The 21,681-nt window shown below is 33.4% G+C and overlaps 1 protein-coding gene across 1 annotated transcript in view; it reads right to left on the bottom strand.

Annotated features, from left to right (window-relative positions):
• Positions 1 to 21,681, bottom strand: part of NEGR1 (neuronal growth regulator 1) — an 805,991-nt gene that overhangs the window by 323,743 nt on the left and 460,567 nt on the right. The window lies entirely within an intron of this gene.

Here is a 21,681-nt window from a genome sequence, read left to right as displayed (position 1 = left end):
ATATGTTGTGCACTGAGGTTCAAGAAAGTAACTGATAATAATAATATAGTAATAATAAAAATAGAAATCATGTATATTTGAATTATACTTTAAAACTTTCAAAGATCTTTAACTGTAAAATGCATGTGAAATTGTTTTTAAGCACTTGCCAACAAAACAAAAAAAGAAAAAAAAGGTGTTAAATGTCTTAACCAGTAAGAAAGATATTTATTTAGAACTCTAGATGGACATTTTATATCAGAAAGGCATTCCATTCAAAACTTAATATAAAATACTTGGGAAATAAAAAAGGAAACTAATTGTAATAAATTTTGATTTTATAATGGGCAATCATCTAGGAGCCTAATCTCAATGATTTGAAAATAAATCCTGCTGATCAAGTACCATCAGTATATATTGTGATATATTCCAAACTTGAATAAAAGGAAGTTGTGGTCCTTGATCTCAAAGCGTGGATGACTTTAGAGGCAAGGTAGGATATGGAGCAGACAATAAAATACTCATGGGTGAGAAGACAGAAGAACATTTTGAGTTGACTAAATAGGACTGAAAATAAAGAACAATGAAGATGGCTCTCTCCTTTCATTCAAGGTTTGCAATAATTGAGAGAAAATGGATATGGGGAAATAAATAAAATGAGAGTGCGAAAGGTAACATTGCTTTTGATTCTAATTTTGAAATTTGAATCAATGACAACAAAAACACAGAAACAAACTTCTACTCACAATGTGATATATTTCATGTTCTTGCCTTTGACTTAGCATAGTTTTGTGTTGGGCTTTATATAAATATTTGCTTGATAAATAAATAGCTAAATTTGCTAATTAAGGATACAAAAGTGAAGAGTTAAAGATTGTCTGAAAGAACTAGTTGAATTGCTAACACAGTACAGCAAACTTGGATAAGCTGTTTCAGTAACTCTGAACTACTTCTTAGTATAATGTTATCTGGTTATAACTGAAAGATATAAAATACCCCCAAGTTCACTGTTCCTTATCTAAGTCCTAAGTGAATAACATTTGGAATCCTTTCTTTTTCCTGTTAATTATCCCAGATATTTAACTTCCACCATTGAATAAATGAATTTTCCTCAACATATGTTCTCTGTTCTGCTACTTCTGTCAATACGCATATAATGTCACTTGACCTGAAGTGAATACACACACACACACACACACACACACACACATACACACATACACACACACACTTCTAAATTCTCCAAAATGAAATTCAGAGGTATTTTCAGCAGTTCCGTTCCATCCCCTTTTAATTGCAAAGCAAATTCCATCTCTCAACTACCTTTCAGGCAGTTTAAAATTAGCTATTAAAAATAGAATATTGGTTGCCTCAATTATATAAAGAGCTTATCTGATTCAAAGGGTCACTAGAGTTTTCAACCCTCTTCCGGAGAAAAAGGAAATAGCTAGTGTAAATGATTTATTTGCATTACTGGTTTTTAAATGACTATTGAATTAGTATAAGAGGGGACTGTCTTCCTTAAGATGGTTTCCTTTAGTGAATATTAAATATATCAGCTTTTTAACACAAAAATGGGACAACTGACTTAGTGACAAACAGACACACTGGAAGAGAGCTGTTCTGAAGTCAGGCATATAAATCTCATTAGCAGCAATAACACCAACAAAAGAATAAAGTACTTCCTCTATAGATACTTATAAAAGGGATCAGATATCATAGATACACAGATCAGTCAATCTTCCTCCATTAAAGCCATCTCAGTGTATAGCATGGGATCAATATTAAGACAACAATAAATGTAGAAATCATTTCATGTCTCTTCTGAGTGAAAATGGTGACCTGGTGAAATGGCTTACATCATCTTTATAGAATGATAGAAACAATATAACAGAAGACATGGATGGGTTGACTTCTCATTTCACAATATGATCTTCCCTTCTTTCCCATTGTACCCCCGCCTTCACTCTCTGTTTTTATGTTTGATTAGAGAAATATGGGTTATAAAGTTTTAGGAGAAGAGATAGAGCAATTTAAAAATATTTACTATCATTCAAGTCCTTTCAAATCTAATTTTATGAGACACAATTAGTCTACCAGCATCTTTTTTAAGTTTGTTTAAGACTTCTGATTTTAAATGCTCTTTTGCTGATTATTTCATTTTGTCATCAAAACAGTCCAGTTGGGCAAGTGTAACTTTCTCCATTCAGATATGGAAGATTAAATCCCAAAGAGATTAAACATCTTGTTCAGTGCACAAAAGCACAATACAAGAGCTTTGAGGGAAAACAGCGCCACTGATTCCCAACCTGACCAGTGCTCATTTCTCCTACCTTACCTTACAGAATGCCTGGCAATTTATCTTTGTATAATTGCCTTTTAAGTAGAGTCCCTCTTTAACATCAGTGTTACAAAGAGTATGTGGGTTTACAATGTAATTCCCTAGGGGTGAATTTGAAGTTCATTCCTGAGAAAAGATACATATAGGCCTGCATTAATTCGTTGAAAAAAATCTTTTTTTTTAAATTAAAAGATAGATTGCTATTTTTTGACATGTTTTAAACAAACATCAGTCTCCAAAGATGGAAATGTGATGATATATTGAGACCTTATCAATGATTTATAAGTATTCTGAAAAAAATAGCTGAAAGTTCAGAGGCTCTGCCCTTTGGTTCTGTATGTTTGCTTTTTCAGTAGGCTGATTAATTTTTAGTGGGTTATAATAAATAAAATTTCTGCTTTAAAAACATTTATTACCATTTCCAGAAAAAAAAAGTCTATGGGACTATCTGCTGCTTACTTAATGGAATAATTTAAAACAAATGAAATCAAATACAATTTCACTTTGGAATGAAAAATGGAGAGTGTGTCTGAAGCTCTAATACACAGAGGGACTGAGTTCTGTACAGGACCGTGATATGCTTCTTATGATTCACACAGGAGGAGAAAAAAAAAGCCATTTAGAGACTGATCAAAGAAAATTATCTAAAGAAAACAGAATCAAAATGTGGCATAAGGAGAATGGAGTCAAACTAGGAAAAGAACTCTTTGTAAATGTTATAAGAAGATCATAGAACTCTTGTTTCTCAAGAACCAATGAGAGGTTTCTTTTTTTTCTTTTCCATTTAAAATAAGAAAGATGTTTTCAATATGCTCTATCAAAGTGCAGGCTTATATGACCAAAATCTAACAAAAAAATGTTTGCTTATAATCAAACATATAGAATGGAATACTCTGATGCAACATGGGGTAATATTCAATTAAAGAAAGATCTATCCCCTGAATTCACTATTACTGGGGTACGCAAGTATTCACTGAATCACCATTTGGTTAATTTTATCCTGGCTATAACAATGGATGGAATATTATCTCAATGGAAAAAATATTCAAAATTTGTAGCAGCAAACTATACAGCAACCCTGTTTCTTAATTTAATACTTTCCCTTTATTTATTTAAGCCTCAGATTCATTGTGAGTAAAATGAAATGATAATAATAACACATCTTTGTTACCACAACATGTAATATAGCATTTACAGATTGTGTCATGATATACATAATGATGAGAGGGCAGTTTTCACAGTTATTTTTGAGCACTTGTCTCTGACACTCTATCTTTGCCTGCCACTTGAAGCTCCTGATTTGCATTCATATTTCCCTTCCCTGTATGTGGACTCTCTCTCCATCCTGCAGCAGCTACCCTCACCTTTGGTAGAAACTTCCAACTCTTGCTCTATTTCATAGAATCTGATCAAACAGTTTGTCTATGTAAACCCATTACAGGCAGACTCACATAATTATAGTTATCCTGTGAAGATACAGATTGTGAATTTTGCTTCAAGAATAAATGCTAAATTTATACATATGAAAAAAACAGTTGCAAGGTCATATTTCAAATGTTTCAAAATTAGTTCCTAATCAGTATCTAGAAGAGGCTTCTGGTTATATTGGTCATCTTCTCCTGAAACACTTTTTATTTTTCTTTTTTGGTACTGGGGATTAAACCCAGGGGCACGTTTAACCACTGAGCTGTACCCTAGTCCTTTTCTTTGAGACAGGTTTCACTAGGTTGCAGAGGGACTTAGTAAACTGCTGCTGCTAGCCTCAAACTTGGGATCCTCCTGCCTCCATCTCCCTAGTGACTGGGATTATAGGAGTGCACCACTGTGCCCAGCTCCTCCAGCATTTCAGAGTTGCACTTATTTATTAAGTCAGAGCACTGTAAAGTAGTACATGTGGACTGCATTATTCTACCCTTTCCAACTGATGGTTCATTTTTAAAATTAGTCTAATATAGAAAGAGTCATTAGAACCCTTTCAACTGTTTAGTGTCACTTGTTCTAGGTACATGTAAAAATCCCTCTCAAGTCTCACTGTCTTTCCTGATAAAATTGTTTGCTCCTTTCTTTTGGACAGTCAGCCATTGTGTTACTCTCATCATCCCATGTGCCAGCAAGATTGGATTTTAGTTTTTACTGATCTGCTATTGATTGTCCCAGGAAGTATAGTATTACTTTATTTTTGTCTTTCAAATTATCAAGGATTCTATTTTGATCGCACCTCAAAGTTTTGTTTAATGTTCAGGTTACGACCGTACATTAATATTTACACACATGTAAAAATTTGTGTATCTGTATTTCAAGACAATGTAAGGAAATGCAATGCTGTGTATTCTGTCCATGGGATTTTTAGTTTATGACTTAGAATCACAATAGTAAAGAACATTTGATCACAAAGTGCCTTAGAGATTATTTTATTTCTTCTACTTTTAGGGGTGAGAATATAGTAAAATATTTGGAGTATAGTTGTCATTTTTCTTTTTGTTGTTTTTGTTCTTTAAGCCTGAATTCTTGAATATAGAGTAGCACTGAGAAATTTAGCAGTTTCAGTTTTTATAACCTCTTCAATCAGAGCCAAACTCTTAGCTAAGGTCAGTAATGAGCAACCCAAGAGCTGTTATTTTAATCTGCCATTTCAAATTTATTTATACAGTTTACTTATTTCACCTCTAAAGCATAGAGATAGTGCTTATTATAGTTTAGATTGCAGTATAATTTGAACACATCAAGAAAAAGATTTGACTCCTGGAACAGTGAATGATCAACATTTAACACAATGAATTTCTACTAAGGGTATAAGAGGCTCTGCTGAGGATGTCTCTGAAGATCAATACTATTAAATCACACATTTTCCCATTGTTTGACTTCCCAAATCCCAGACAGAGACCTTATCGATTTTATTTGACAAGTTTTTTTTTCCCCACTATTTGTTTCTTGCACTTTCTCTACCATTGGATGTTGATCAAATAGTGACTTTTATCTTACTTCACAGGAGCTATTCAGCCCAGAGCTGCTCCTGTGACTATCATTCAATGGAGGCTGACAGGGCTCCTGGGCAAATGTGCCAGCTTCCAGCTCCCTTTCCAAGAAAGAAAAAAAAAAATCCTGCCTCACTCATAAGTGGCTGCATAAATTGGCTCAGAGAGCATCCTTCCTAGAAAGAAGTCCAGAGACACATTTTCTCTATCAATAGAAACATGCAGTCAAGGATTTATCCCTTCAGAATTCTGTAATAAAAAAAAAATATTCTAGACACAGATGTGGAGAAAATCATGTGAAAGAAATATTTGAAATAGTATGAGAATATGAAATTTTAAACTCACAGACTTTGAAGAAATTTAGTGGTCATCTGAATTTAGCAAAATAAAACATGAATTTAGCAAAATAAAAAACAAAATCGATCAATTTAATTGATAGATTAATTGAAGAAAAAGGGAGAAAGAGTTCTCTGTTGGAATGGGAATATGTAAGACATTGGGAGTATTAACAATAAAATCAAATATTGACCTTCTAAGATACAGCAGGAGTCCAAGTTCTGAGAGATTCCAAGAATGAGATATATACATTTTAAGTGGGATCCTCTAATTATCAGCATCAGGGATGAACAAACTTCTTTTTTCAAAGGCCAGATAGTAAGTATTTTCCTATGTGCAGGTCATAAGTTCTCTGTTGCACTACTCAACTCTGCTGTATTTTTGGAAGAAGCCACAGGCAATACAGAAGTAAATGGGTATGGCTGTGTTCCAAAAACATGTTATCGACAAAAATGAAGAGTGAAAGCTATCTGTCCTATTTCGTGCATTTTTGATTCCTGACTTGCAAAAAATATACAATTCTGTGTTTCCTGACTAGCTAGATCAAATAGATAAAATGAAAATCTGATGCAAAATTATCAACTACTCATTTTTGCACAGAACTATTTTATTCTAAATGTATACTATCTTATTTTTTGCATTAATACATTCGGTTTATGAAATAATGGTCTGAGCAGACATCAAACTTTTATATATATTTCTTTAATTGCTAAAATAATGACATCTTCAATATAAAACATGCTTTTCCTTGATGTATAAATCAATTACTATTGACTCACTCATTAGTATACCCTCTCACATTCCTAAGTGTCTGTGTTGACTTAGGCAGCCCTCCAGATAGGAGATTATGGGATCTTTGCTAATATTTACAGTAATAGGGTGTTGACTACTTAACAGGGGCCCAATTCTATTTTAGAATAGCTCTCTTTGTTGGAAAATCTTCCAGAAATTTTGGCTATTTTAATGTGAACGTCATTCTATAATAGTAAGTCTATGAGCTGGATATTCTAATTTTGCTTATTAGCAGTTTCATGTAGCCAGTAATTCACATTCTATATCCTCCTTTTAGTTATGTTTAATAGTTCAAGCTTTGGACTCAATTGATATTGAGTGTGAATTCTGAGTCAGAAAGATACTTATCATAGTCCTTGGAAAAATTACTAAATGCTAAAAGATCCAAAGTTCTTTAGTAGCTCAAAAGTAAAAGCAGTATTATGTATAATGTATGTATGTTTGAAGTATTATTAAGAAATTAATATAAATTGCCCAGCAGAAAATCTGTGCTCATAAGAGGATGCTGTTGGTATAATATTTTTGTCAGTGGTAATGAAAGAAGAGATAAATCATTACACAAAGTCACCAATGATGTATTTGAGGTTTTATCATTCATTCAAAACTATGCACTAGACACATAATTTGTCTGTGAAGCACAGTGAGGATCAGGATAGAAGTAGTTTCAACTCTCAGGGATCTTACACTCTAGCAGAGATAGAAGATAACATTATCTACACCCACATGAATCCTAAAAAGTGACAGTGGTATGTGGATAAGAGGTTTTTGCTCATATCTGGACAAGTGTTCCAGAATGATAACATCCATTCCCATTAGTAATTTTAGATCTAAATATGGCCTTTTCCATAATTAGTTATAGGGAATAACTGCCAAGACTGTCTCCTGCTTGTGCACTGTTAACAACATTTTCCCTCTGATTTTCTAGTAACTGTATATACTTCTTTGCTTTTTGAAGATGGACTGTTACTTTACCTTTAGTTGGTCTATATTGCCCTGCATGGGTAGACTTCAAATTACTGAATGTTTCAGAGTATAAATGAGAGGAGCCATTTTCAAATAATGGAATTAAAAAGCAGTGTACAAGGAAACTGGAGTTGAAAGTCAATTTGAATTGCATCTTAATCTAGGCATGTTTGATGTTTAGTCTAGACATCATGATTAAAGATGATTATGTCAGGGTCTTAACAAGCTTAACATGTGTCCTTCAATCTAGTAGGGTTTGTAAAAATCATATTCTATTCAAATCCCTCACATCTGATTACCACTCTATCTGTAGGAAGAAATCCTGCATAGGACTAATTTGTAAAGGGAAGCCAAATAAAGGTTAATAAACTACCTATGTCAGAATAATAATTCCACCTTAATATTTTTAGGTTACTATCTTAGACTATACACAGACTCAGTGTATCACAGAAACAGCATTTGAAACACACTTAAAATTTTAATACATTCATCCAGAACACGATGCAGAAAAGTTGTGTGTGTTTTTTTTTTTTTAAGTTGTAGGCTCAAATTGTATTTGACTGACTGAGTACTTTTCTTATTCGGGTGAGCAAGTATATTTGTTACGGTACAAAATCATATTCAACAGGTTCTCAGACAGAAGCATTTTTTTCCCCTATCTGGAAACTACATCAAGTAGCTTTCCTCCTTCTTCCTGATTAACTTTGTGGATCCAACATATGCTCAGTAACATTTCAGAATGGTGATGGGAGCAGTAGGCAATCTGTGACGGCTGCAGAGCAGAACACCTGGGAAGAGAAAGGCTGACTTTTTCGAAGACTGCACCTCCTGTTACAGACCACAAGGAAAGGAAAAGGATGGTGATTCCTTTGAGCAATAAACTGCCAGGTGACAGTCCCAGTCAGCAGCAGCAGACACCTGGGGTGATGAATTGGGCATAAAGCACACAATTTCAAGGCAGAGCAATGGAACAGAACTAAGAGACAGAGCACATTATCAAAAAGAGGAGACTAGAGGCTTTCCTGAAAGAGCTGGGACGAAGGTACTCAGAAGTGACAAGAAGTATTCCAGGGACAGAGTTGAAATATTCCAGAGGAAAAATCTTGTGAACAGCACACAGTATAGTTCTGGGGATTCAGGCTCCTTGTGTGTTCTGTATTAGCTAAACAGAAATGTCCACTTCATAGGATAACGAGACACAAATAAGAAAGAGAGATTGTTTTATAATTGCTACCATGTATTCCTATTTATTTATGATAAGTTGAGTTTAAATGTTCTGCAATTATTTTTGTTATGGTCCTTTCAACATAAACCTTTTCTGTGAAAGATAGATAGATAGATAGATAGATAGATTAAAAACTCCCTCCTAGGTTGAAAGAGGCACTTTAGATGGTCAAGATTAGCTATATATTGATAACTGTTGAAGATCAATGGTACTTATACTGGGTTTATTATGTTTACCTTTCTTTTTTTTTTTTTTAAAGCATCCATTTCTCTCTAGACTCCTATACAACAATCCAGTAAACAACCTATTTCTCTTCAACTTACCACAAAATTTCCTGAAAACCTTTGTTCCCTTACTGAGCACCTCACTACCTGTTCTGGCTATTTAACCCACCGAGTCTGGGTCCAGTTCCCAGTTTCTCTGAAACAGCTTTCACCAACTCAAACAAACAAACAAACAAACAAAAACAAAACTCCTTATTACCAAACACAATTGGCACTCTTCTACATGTGTCTTATGATATTTCTCATTACATCAACTCCTTAGGTTGCTTTCCAGTTATTAAAAACTTCTCCTTTCTGAGTTTCACTCTCCTTGGTCTTCATCCATCTCACCAGTCACTCCTTTACAGTGTCTTCAGACACTGATTCTGGGCCCTCCTCTGTCTTCTCCTCTGCCTTATAAGGACAGACTTATACTCATGATTCCAATTCTTATTTTCCATCCTGGCCACATCCTTGAGTTCAGGCCTCCTATTTTTCTCTGAAATGTCAAAATGCCTTCTAATCTAACATGCAGAAATTTTGATGTTTCCTTAAAACATATTTCTCCTCTAGTTTATCTCATGTTCATTAATGATGTATCGATCATTTCTGCAAGTTCATAAAGCCATGAAACTAAGTGGCACTCCTTAATCTATCATTGGTCTGGGGGTTTTCCTATGAAATATTATGAGGATTACTCAATTATCTTTACCTCTGGAGCCTTGCTAAAGTCAACATTTCAACTACTAGAAAAGTTTCCTAAATGGTCTTCCTGTTTATGTTTCAGCATTTCCATGCAACTCATTCACTACATACCACCAAAAACATTTTATTAAAATAAGGTCATAGCACTACCATGCACAACACTCTTTCTTTTGTCTTGAGGAAGAAAAACAAAACAAAACAAAAGTTCTCACCATGACTTACAACCTGCACTCCTCTTACCTATGTACCAAAAACCTCTAACCTCACCTAAAGGCACTCTGTTCTTTTTCTCTTTGTTCCAGACCCACTGACTTTCTGTCTTAGAACATATCAATTTTTTTTCTTGCCTTCAAGCATTTACAAATGCTAAACCCATCAATTATATGTATGACATTGCTTCATACAACAACTTCCTGTTCTTATACTTTAAGGCCCAGTTTTAAGGATAACTCCTCAAGGATTCCATACACATAGTCAAAAAATAATTGTTCATATATAATTGTTTTTTTCTTCATGGATATCTCTTAGATGATTGCAAACTCATTTAAAGTATTAGCTGTATTTTTTTTTTCATCTCACCACTGTATATTCAACATCTAGCATGATGTCTGACAAAATACATGCCAAAAGAAGATTTTTGAAGAAAATAGATAGATATAAAATAAATATTTATAATGTAATTCTTTTATAGTGACTTAATGTTTTTTGTGTGTTGTTGTTGTTGTTTGTTTGGTTTTAACTTAAGGAATATATTTTTTTTGCAAAACTTGTAAACCAGATAGAAAGATGGGAGCTGTGGATATATTTTTACTATGATGAAGTTAAGAGGCTTTCTGCTTTTCAATACACAAGGGATATCCAACAAAAATTTACAGTAGCAATAGGATTTATTGATCACTCTGAACAGCTCTGATTTGGCTTAATGTCAAGGAGTCAAGAAAATAGCTAGAAAGAGTTGATTCTCTCATTTGTTCCCTGCTGACAACTCTTTTTTATTTTTCTTTTTTTCCCTAGCTATTGTTCCCCTTTACTTAGGTCTGAATGTTTTAAAATTCTTCATCTAAGACTTGATTTGAAAAATGAGCATTCTTTTTTGCTTATCACATTTTAATAAATGGATCCATAGGGTAACTGTATATTAAAGGTTTATATATTAAATAAATAGTATTTCTTGTAGACTTTTCTCCCCAAATCAATTGAATGACTCCAAAACATATTAGACCTCTACTGAAATAGAAGCAGAAGGTTGAGAAGCCATTTAATCCTTTAGATGTGTGCAAAATCCACAATTATTCCTTGTCATGTCACAAAAGGAAAAAAGTAGAATACACCTCCATGAAATACCTGGTTATAATCAACTTCACAGAGAAGCTTACTGGGAGAGTTCGCTCCTCTTCAGCAGGTTCTTTTGTCCTGTAATTGAATTGAATCCACTATTCCACCCATTCCTCCCAGACAGCTTCTCATTTGAGCTCTGAAGATGTATTACACTAATATATCGTCAGAATGACAATGCTGTGATGATGCATGGGAGGAATACATCTTCAAAGCTTCAGTACTGTCCAGAAACAATACAGCTAGAACTGGATTGCATTCAAACTGAATGCAAAAAGAAGCACTAAAAAAATTATTTGGCTAACAAGGAAAATGAACACACACACACACACAAAAAGAACTCTGAATTTAATGAATTCCATAATCTTGTGTACTTTAAAGACAAGTTTTCAAGATCTTTGTATGATGTTTTTAATTTGTAAATTTGTGCAATAATGTTCTGTGTAAGTTTCTGAGAGAGCCTTAGTTGGAAAAAAAAAGAAAATATAAGAAATTCAGTTTTCCAAGTCGTAATATCTCAGGAAAAAGTTTTTGTGCATTAAGTGTTGCATTTTTAAGCTCTTTGGTCAGTCTGGCAAAATTCGTCTCTCTCTCACCCTTGCATGAGACATTCTGCATGAGACATTTCCATAGGCTAGGAGCCATTTTCATGAACATTGTTCCTTTTAACAAAATTTCCTTTGTAACATTTTCATGGAGGGTAAAAGTGATATCTTTTTTTTGTGTGTGTGTGTGGTACTGATGATTTAAAAAAGTGCTGTCTTCTGGTTAAAAAAAAATACTCTCCTTAAAATTTTTGAAAGCTCTAATAAGCAGAAATTGGGTCACACATTTAACTAAGATTAGACTACTTATAGATGATGATGATGATAATAACAAACCAAAAACCTGGCACCATTATTCTTAGTCTTCTGATCACAGTATTCTTTTCTTTAAAACATTTTTTTTAGTGGTAGATGGACACAATATCTTTATTTTATTTATTTATTTTTATGTAGTGCTGAGGATCAAACCCAGTGCCTCACGCATGCAAGGAAAGCACTCTACCACTGAGCCACAACCACATCCTTTTACCTGGGCTATGCTTTTAGTAATTATATGGAAGTCTCAGAGACACAGGCTTCTTTACTCTGATGTTAACCCCTTAAGAATATACTATTGCTATGTGAAGGACATTCTTCTTTTGTTCTTTATTTTTATAATTCTTTTTCTACTAAACAGAATGAAACTAGAGAAAGTATCCTTTTTTAAAAAACTTTACCCCTCATTGTACTTCTTTTCCTTTCCTCTCTTTATTCCCAGCTTATTGGAATCTGATAAATAACTCAGAATTTTCTTTCTGGGATTTATTCTGGTTCTTTTTCAGTAAACATTCTTTCCCTTATTTTGTACGTAGAAAGTGTATATATGTGTATATATATATATATATATATATATATATATATATATATACACATATATATATTTAATACCACCTCACCAGTTCAGAAATGCAATTGTTATACTACATTTCCCTAATTTTATCACCTAAGAACACAGTATTTATAACCATATTTTATTATATGCCCTCAAGCAGCTGTATAAAAGTAAAATGTAAAAGGAAATTTAGTAATAATAGCTAAGTTTGAGAGCTCTTAATTTTGGATGTGTTTTCTTTTAAACTTTTTACTTAACAGCCCAGTGATATTACTATAATCATCTCCCTTTTGCAGATAAAGAAACTAAGGCAGAGATATTTAAGAAATTTGCCCAGCCTAACACATGCAGTGAGTGTCAGAGGAGGGATTTGAAATGAGATAGTTCAAGTACTCACCAAGTCCTTTAAAACATTAGGTTATTGCCTTTTAAAATAGAAGTTTAATAATTACAAAAAAAGTTGTAAACTTTTTCTATAATCTCTTTGAGAAATGATCTTGTCATGTAGGTGATAGATGTAAATATAATTCCTAGTAATATTAATTTAAAGAATATTAATTAGTTAATACAGATTAATCATATAAAGACTATATAGTGTTCAAAATACATCATTTAACAAGCTCAATAACCAAACATCTATCGAGTATCTAACATGTAGCTATAATTTCATGAAACATGTAGCCATACTTTTCTGAATCTAAAAAGATAACACAGAAAAAGTGTTTAGTGCTTTAGTGATAAAAGATTGTTAGAATCATCCTAATTTTCCACTAGTGTTGATTATTCCTAATTATGGTCTAAAATATAATTTTAGAATAAGCTGGAGAAAAATTAGAATACAATAGCAATATATTCATTTTGAGTGGAAAAAAAACAGACATAGTAATTGTTCACACTAAGCTCCTCAAATAATATCCTGCAAGCCAACCATTTGTTTTCTTTATTTGTTCTTTTTAGATATACATGACAGTAGAGCATATTTTGATCTATTATATATACATGGAGTAGCTATCATGTTTTCTTGTCTACAATTGTCATGAAAACTTTGGGCCTTGATTAAAAAAAAATCATTATTAAACTATTTTCTCTTCAAATATGTCTCATGAAAGCCAGCTAACATATGTTAGCTTAACATGTATTAGAACAGTGCCTAGAACATACTAATGCTCAGTAACTGATACTTCATATAAATATTTAATGGACCCATTTTATATATCTACTGTGCTTACTAGTGCTCTTTCTGAATCCTTATAGAACTCTTCTAATATTATGAACTGAATTTTTATTCGTAGAGTCCCACCTCAACCTAAATTAACATGAAATTTACAGCAAAATAAAAGCTGCATTTTTTCAGATGATGACTTTAACCAAGCCTCTAACTTGTTTAGACCTGACCATTTCTATAATACCTTTCCCTAATACATGAAACATGACATTAAAATCCTCGGGGAAAAGACTTCAGAAAAATCTAAGTCTCAAATGTAAGTAGTCTAATGTTAATGATTATCTTCCCCTCCAATTCAATCCACTAAGGGGAAGACAATATACAGTATTCTTGTTTTCTAGTGTCCCAGTCCTTCAGAAAATCAAGTTCCATAAGGGGGAAAAGAAAAAAAAAAAAGCTTATGAAATTCTAAGTGGGTTAGGTGGGCTTCTGTTTTGTTTGTTTGTTTGTTTGTTTTATATGGGTTAGCACTTTGCTCTGAGAAAAGTGAACTATTTTTTGTATTGATTTATCATGTCATCAGGCCCATGATTTACTCTTACATATGTGCTAAAATACTAAAAATGTTCTTGTTTCTATATTCAAATAATAAAACTGTTTGTATTCAAACAATTTAATCAGGCCCACCAGTAACTGGAGAGAAGTAGAGGGGACCTTGGCGACAGACAAATGAAAGTTAAAAAGTATAAAGAAAACTCAGAACAAAGAGGCAATTTGAACTGCATATATAAATTACTGGTGTGTGCTCTTATAGTAAAAGTTTAACTTGCCATCGTTATGTAGATTCATTATATAATTATCCATTATGTAAAGCCATTATGGAAATTCACAAAGCTTCCACAGAGTGCTGCTCTACAATGGAACTGGAACCACAGTTTATAATCTGAAGATCTAGTATTGTTGAAATGTCATCAGCATAAATTGCTGGTTTTACTGAATTTCTTTTTTTCTAACATCAAAGAGCAAAGTGCAGTGTCAGGACTGCAAACCTAAAACACGAATCTTAAAGAATTACAGTGTTTGGGTGACAGGCTGCTAACTTGGAAGAAACACACATACACACACACACAGAGTTTCTCCATATCAGCCCTGGTGTTGGCCTAGCACTCAGGCATTTCAAAGAAAACTATTTCACAAAAGAGGAATGGCAATCGAATTAAGAACCCTAGTAGGAACTAACACTTTCCAGTTTGTACCTGTGATGACTTAACTATTTTCAGAATTATATTAAACAATAGTTTGCAGCAGTTCGCATAATTCTTAACTAATCATTTTCATTTTTTTTACATTTTTCTACTCTTTCTGATAATTAGCAATTAGCATTTTCTGTCTTAAAATTGTATTTAATATAATTATGAAAGTTTTAGTGGGCTAAACCTATATGTCTCTTATCTGGGAAACAACATTTAGAATCCAAACCTCTTCTAAAATATCTGATGCAGGAGTCAGCAAACTTTTTCTTTAAAATCCTAGGCAAATAGCCTAGGTTTTATTGGTTATATAGCTCTTTTTGTTCAACTCTACTTTAGTAGAGCAAAAGGAGCAATGGTTAAGGAGAAGCCATGCCCAGACAGGGGCATTCATTGGTCCAGCAACATTTAAAGAGTCTATACTTTGTACCAGACCCTGTGCTCAGCCATGAACCATCAGATGTCTCTGGGCACAAGGAGTCCCCTATCCTGTGAGACCACAGCAAGTAAAGACAATAACTACAATTCAGGGGCAAACTCCACGCATGTGGTGGCACAAACTTCTATTCAACTATAAAAGAAGGAAGGCTCAGTTTTTCCTAAAATGCTTATGAAGTGTTTTATGAAAAATTGAAGGATGAGTAGGAGTTGGTCAAGTGAATAAAGGAACAAAGTACCCTCTTAGTGAACACCTTGTTTAAAATTAGAGGAAATGAATTTCCATCTTGACAGTACTTACAGCAATACCTCTATATCTGAACCTTTTACTTCCCATTACTCTCATCCTCCATAGCTGAGTTTCTAACCCATTATGTCTGTATTGCTCTAATGACCACCAGACAGGCCTCACACATTTAAGTATTTGGGTTAGTCTGTACCTTTTTTGACCTGATAGTGTTCACCACTCACTGCTCTAGAAACCTCTTCCTCTGTTGGTTTCTTGAAATCACATCCTTTTGATTCTTTCCCTAAATCTTTTCAGCACTGTTTGAGGTCTCCTCTCTGAGTTCTCAATATCTGTTTATAAAATCAAAGTGATGGATGTCAGGGATTGAATTAAAGAGAATTAGAACTTAGGTAAATGTGGGCAGGATGGTGTGAATAGAAAAGAAGAAGTGAAAGATAAAGATAATTGATATTTATTGAAATTAGATCTTGAACAGTAGGAAGAAAAGGAGCCCAGTGTAGTCTTTACCTTGAATTAGGTAAGAACATTGATTCTCATGGACAATCAAGGACACGTTAAAAGCACTAGGCATATGGAATTTGGTTGGAAAAAAAAAAAAGAGGCTGAGCCATATAGCCCAGTATTAATTGTCACAGTTTGGTTTCTGAGTCCTAAGAATACCTTTGTCAGCTAATAAACACCATCAGACAGGCAAGTGTGAATATCTCTGCAGAGTTCAGATAACAAAAGAATGAACTAGGGAAATAGAGATCAAGAAAAAGAGCAATGAGTAAGTGAATATTTGAAAAAGGCTTTCAAAATGTCTCCAAATCTGTTTTATCTCATCTGTTATTTTAAATTTTTCTTATGTCTTTTTCTGACTACATCTAGGGTTATTAACATAATGGTGAGTGAATAAGAATTTTATTTTTTTCTCTATATTCAAAATCACATCTTTGTGTAAATCTGTCAGTGTTCTCTAGAAGTTTGAACTGATTTTTAGCTTTATGATCAAGTCATTTCCAAGCAGCTGTGTGGATTACATTCAAGAGTCAAATAGGCCCCTCGATTCCAGGGAAAGTAACAGGATGGTCAAAATTTCAAACACATTTCAGTAGTATATTACTGTTTATAACAGGATGTTCTCTACAAGTCATGAACTTAGTTCAGCACTCCATACTATTTCACTGAACACTCAGCAGTTCTGGGAAATAAGTGTGATTGTTACCACCATTTGTATTTTTTGTTTTTTAAATACTTTTAGATGTTGATGGACCTTTATTGCGTTCATTTACTTATATGTGGTGCTGAGAATCGAACCCAGTGCCTTACACATGCTAGGCAAATGCTCTACCATGGAGCCACCATTTGTATTTGATGTTTAAAGAAATTAATATTTTTTTTTCCTCAGATCTTACTAATGGTTACAAGAAGAGCTAGAAATCACACCCAATTTGACTAATATCAAAGTTCATGGCCTCAAACACTATGCTACATTGGAACTATAAGATGCCTATATTACCAGTAGGGGGAAAAAGAATAACATATTAGTTATTTTCAGAAAACCTTGAGAATTTTTACAAGGACAAGAAGCTCATCACAGGTTGGTAGGTGCAGTATGACTGCATGTAAATAAACAATCTTGAACATACCTCTGGTTCAACAAGTGCTTCTTTGTGTTTTCCTTGACATAAATGTGCTCCACTATTAATTCCAAAAGCATCATTGACATACTCATAGGTCCCAGGAATATTTTCGAGGATATTTTTTCTTATGAATTAGTAGAATATCATAGGAAATATCCTAGATACTCCAGTCTCTGATAATTTTAGTATAAGACAGATCAATAGTGCTAAATTTGTAAACCAATAAGCAATGGTTCAAACCCCCAGGTGTATGCATTCATTGGAAATTAAATGAAATGGTTGACTCCAGAAATGGACCAGGAAAGACACAAGATGATCCTGATATTCTGTGATGCCACAAAGTATGGAAGTACTCAAGAAAATCATGGGAGTATGCCACAGGACACAGGAGTGAGACTGAAGTGACAGAGACCGGCCAGGTATGGGTCAATTTGAACATCAAAGTAATTAGACACTAATGAATTATAAACAATTATAAACAAATTTCAAAAGTTGGAACCTACAAATTCATGTCATAAAAATAGATATATAAGCAAATAAATAAATAACATGTAAGATAAAGTGAGTTTCTTATTTCTGTAGAATAACAAGTATTAATAGGTAAAAGCAGGATTGCTGACGCTAGGGGAAAAAATATCACCAGTTTGATCGTCATAGTAAATATTAGTTCATAAAAGAACCAAAATCATGTCAAAAAAGAAGGGTTGACAAATAGCACATATTTGCATGTCATGTTCTTAAAATCTCTCCCTACAGACAGCTTATTGGTAGCATGGGGAGAAAAAAATGAAGAAACCATACAGTGTAGAAATCAGACAACACCTTGATTGGGTAATTGAAATTAACATCACAAATGAGGGACAGATGGATATCATGTGCCACGGAATATGATTCTCTGAGAAGGATACAACTTCACTTATTTAGTTCCAGATGGCCATAACTAGAATGTAATCATGAGGCAACATGAGGCAAAACCCCAAATGAGAAACAAACATTCTATTTTTAAAAAGGGTACAGACATTGTTGAAAACTGTCAATGCTCAGTAATGACAAAGAAAGACTGAGGAATTAGTCCCTAGACTAAAGGATACTAACATGGTGTGGCTACTGAATATAATATATGGTCCTGTAGGCAAACTGAATTATGGATTAATTGGATAAAAACATGATACCAATGCTGGATTTTCAGGAGTCAAAAACTGCTGTGGTTATGAAAAGAGTGTGTCATTATTCTTTAGGAATACGCACTGGAATATCCAGAGATTAAACAGGCCAAGTCTCAGGCCTTGAATGTCTGCTCTCAAATTAATCAATGAAATAGTTTAATTTTATACAGCCCCAATTTAATGATGCTTTGACTCAGGATTTTTCAACTTTATGATGGTGCAAAAATAACATGAATTCAGTAGAAACTGTACTTTGAATTTTGATTTTTCACCAAGCTAGTATATAGTATGATATCCTCTCACCAAGCTGTCAGTGACAGCAAGCTAAAACTACCAGTCAGCCACACAGTAATGGTATCCAGTGTGCCGTGGTGCTAAGCTATGATGTTCTGTCAAATTAGGTGTATTGCAAGATTTTTGATTTAGGATATTTTCAACTTATGATGGGTTAGTCAAGATGTAACCCCTTAGACTGGGATTGAGGCTCAGTGGTAGAGTGCTTGCTTCACACTGGGTTCGATCCTCAACACCACATAAAAATAAATAAAATAAAGGTATTGTGTCCATCTACAACTAAAATACATTTTTTTAAAATTTAACCCCTTAGAAAGTCAAGGAGTTTCTCTCTCTCTCTCTCTCTCTCTCTCTCTCTCTCTCTCTCATGCTACATACTCAACACCCAAAGCAAATGATGAAACAAAATGTTGATTAAATTAAAGAAAGAATACAGGGTATTCATATTATCTTTGCAAACTTTTTAGCGTAAAGTTGAAGTTAATTGCCAAATATTGAATAGAAAAAATACAAAGAAATCATTGGAATAAGTGAACTATTAGGAAGCTTATATATCCAGATGCTTCTAGGAAAAATATTTTTGGTGAAAGTACAGGAAGTTGTTTGAAATAATAAATAGAATGACAATTTCAACTGTCTCCAATGATGTTTGTGATGTGGCTAAACACAGGGCCTCGTTTTTCTGTGGACTAGAAGTTCTATAGCTATCATCCCATGAACAGTAATTTATTATTAAATTATAAAACTAGAGTTGACCCTGAACATGTAACCAGATACATCAAAATTACTGGTAAAATATACACAAATTACACATGCACAATACTAGCTCTTGCTTTTAGTACTGACATGGAGAACAACCACACCTGTTTTTAACACTAAACCTTGTTTACATATTAAGAGCCCTTTTGAGACAAATTTTTTTTCCACGATAAAACAAAGGAAGCAACATGTAAAACATGAGATTTCTCAGGTGAAATATAAATAAATCAATGAAGTTACCAATTTTACTTTCAAATATGGTCATAACAGCTGATAAAAAGCTAATAGAATTATTATTATGTGTTAAAGTTGAAAATCCACCATGCTGTGGATTTTTAATGTTAACAAATTATGATTTGAAATTATTGGAGGCATTTATAAAAATATCCTCCAAGTCTATCTATTTATTGGATAATAGTTAATATTTATGCTAATTTAACTCATTTGCTTAGGATGGCAGGATCAGAAAAACAAATCTATGCACAGTTTAATTTATAAACCCAATCTGTCTTCTTTCAGCTTTATGATGTTATCCATTATCATTATTCTAATAATTTTACTAACATTCCTGCTATTTAATTAAACTAAAAATGTATCCAAGCCTTTAAAAAGAAGAATATGCATACTAACAAGCACGAAAAGCAGGAGAGTTAGGTCCGAAATAGTAATCTTAAATTATATGAAGATGGAAGATTATGTGCTTCGTTCTCATAAAAATTATATTGCCATATCAGATTTAAATCCCTAGAAAGATGATTAAGAATCAGCTGTACATTTGCATATCACATTATAACTTTAAAAATACATTTGTGCCTATTATATTATATTATTTGAGTCACCCAATAGCCAGGATGCATAGTTGGTCAAAAGCTAAATAATTACAGTCAAATAGGAGGAACAAGTTCAAGAGATCTATTGTATAGTATGGTGACTATAGCTAATGATGATATATTGAATACCTGAAAGATAGAAAAGTGTGGATATTAACTATTCTCACCATAAAAATAACTTCGTGAGGTAATGCATTTCTTAATTATTAGCTAGATTTTACCATTATATAATGTATATGTACTTCAAAGTATACAGTGGTACTCATTAAGTGCATATTAGTTTGTTAACTGGGGGGAAAAAGTCACAAATCATTATCATGCAGTGGAAAACAGGAAACAAGCTAAGGTCACTGAGGCTGAGATGTGCACAAGAACTGGCTGAATTGATGTATAAGAGTATCAGCTTAAAAGTGCCTGTGTCTAACTGCTAACTCTGAGTTCATTTCACTTCTATCCCACAGAGTGCTGCCATGAATTCAATGCTCACATACCAGTGATTTTGTAGCAACTCTAATGTGAAGCATGGGCAGCCAAGAGCACATTCAAACTTCAGAAATATTATAAGGGCCATAATGCATATTATATAAGGGTGTACTGCTGTTATATTGATTTTCTCTCACATTAATAGTAATACTAAGCATGTGATGTGGGTAAGTCTCATTAGATTCACTGCATAAATGAGGAAACTAAAAGACACTTAAGGATAAGTGATATTAAAGAAAGCATTAGCAGATAAAATAGATGTTCCAATTGTGTTCTTTCTACACCCACATAAAATGTTCCTTTCTGATATTGTTAAAAGCAATTTCACTGCACAGCTTTGTGAGAGTTATTTCCAACAAAATAAAATAAAATTAAAATTAAATAAAATTTTATTGATCTGAAATGAGGCGGGATCCTATTTATTAAAAAAATACCACTCTCACAATCAGGGGATGCTCAAAGCTATGTAGTTTGAACTTTTAAATTTTACCCAATTGTTAAAATCGAGGCTGTGAAAACAGACTTGTTTTGATGATGATTATCACTAACTTCCTAAAATTGACTTAGTTTCTTTGGGAGGGTGTGTACTGAGGCAGAAGCACTGGAAACCCATAACCATGTTCAGTCCTTCCTTTCTCCTACCTATGTGATTTATGTGCACAAGTTACTTAAACTCTGGGGTTTTTAAAACCCTCATCAGTTAAAATTTAATTCTAACTCCAAAATCCTTGATTCTGAACAGCAGTTTGAAATTAGACCCAGCAACCTCACAATTGTATAATTTCCTTCTCCCCTGATTACTTCAGCAGTGCATGCTGGCCTATTAACATGTGAATGCTGACTGAATAAATCCTCACACATTTAAATGAAGAGTTTTCTCTTGTGATATTTCCATTTGAGCCTTTTGTCTATTGATTTGTGATTATCTAGTATACTAAAATGAAAATAACCTTGACTAGGAATCAAGAGATAGGGTAATTCAGGGCTCTGATAGGCAGTGTTCATTTGACTTTTGTGAATTGCAGTGCCTTTAAGTATAAAGTATGTGTATAAAAATATGGATTCTGCCTGCCTCAGAAAAAGAAGATACA

The sequence above is a fragment of the Spermophilus citellus genome (genome assembly GCF_964194105.1).
Source record: "Spermophilus citellus genome assembly, chromosome: 9".
Classification (NCBI taxonomy): domain Eukaryota; kingdom Metazoa; phylum Chordata; class Mammalia; order Rodentia; family Sciuridae; genus Spermophilus; species Spermophilus citellus.
Note: the sequence above shows the minus strand (reverse complement) of the source record. Positions and strands in the feature narration are given on the sequence as shown.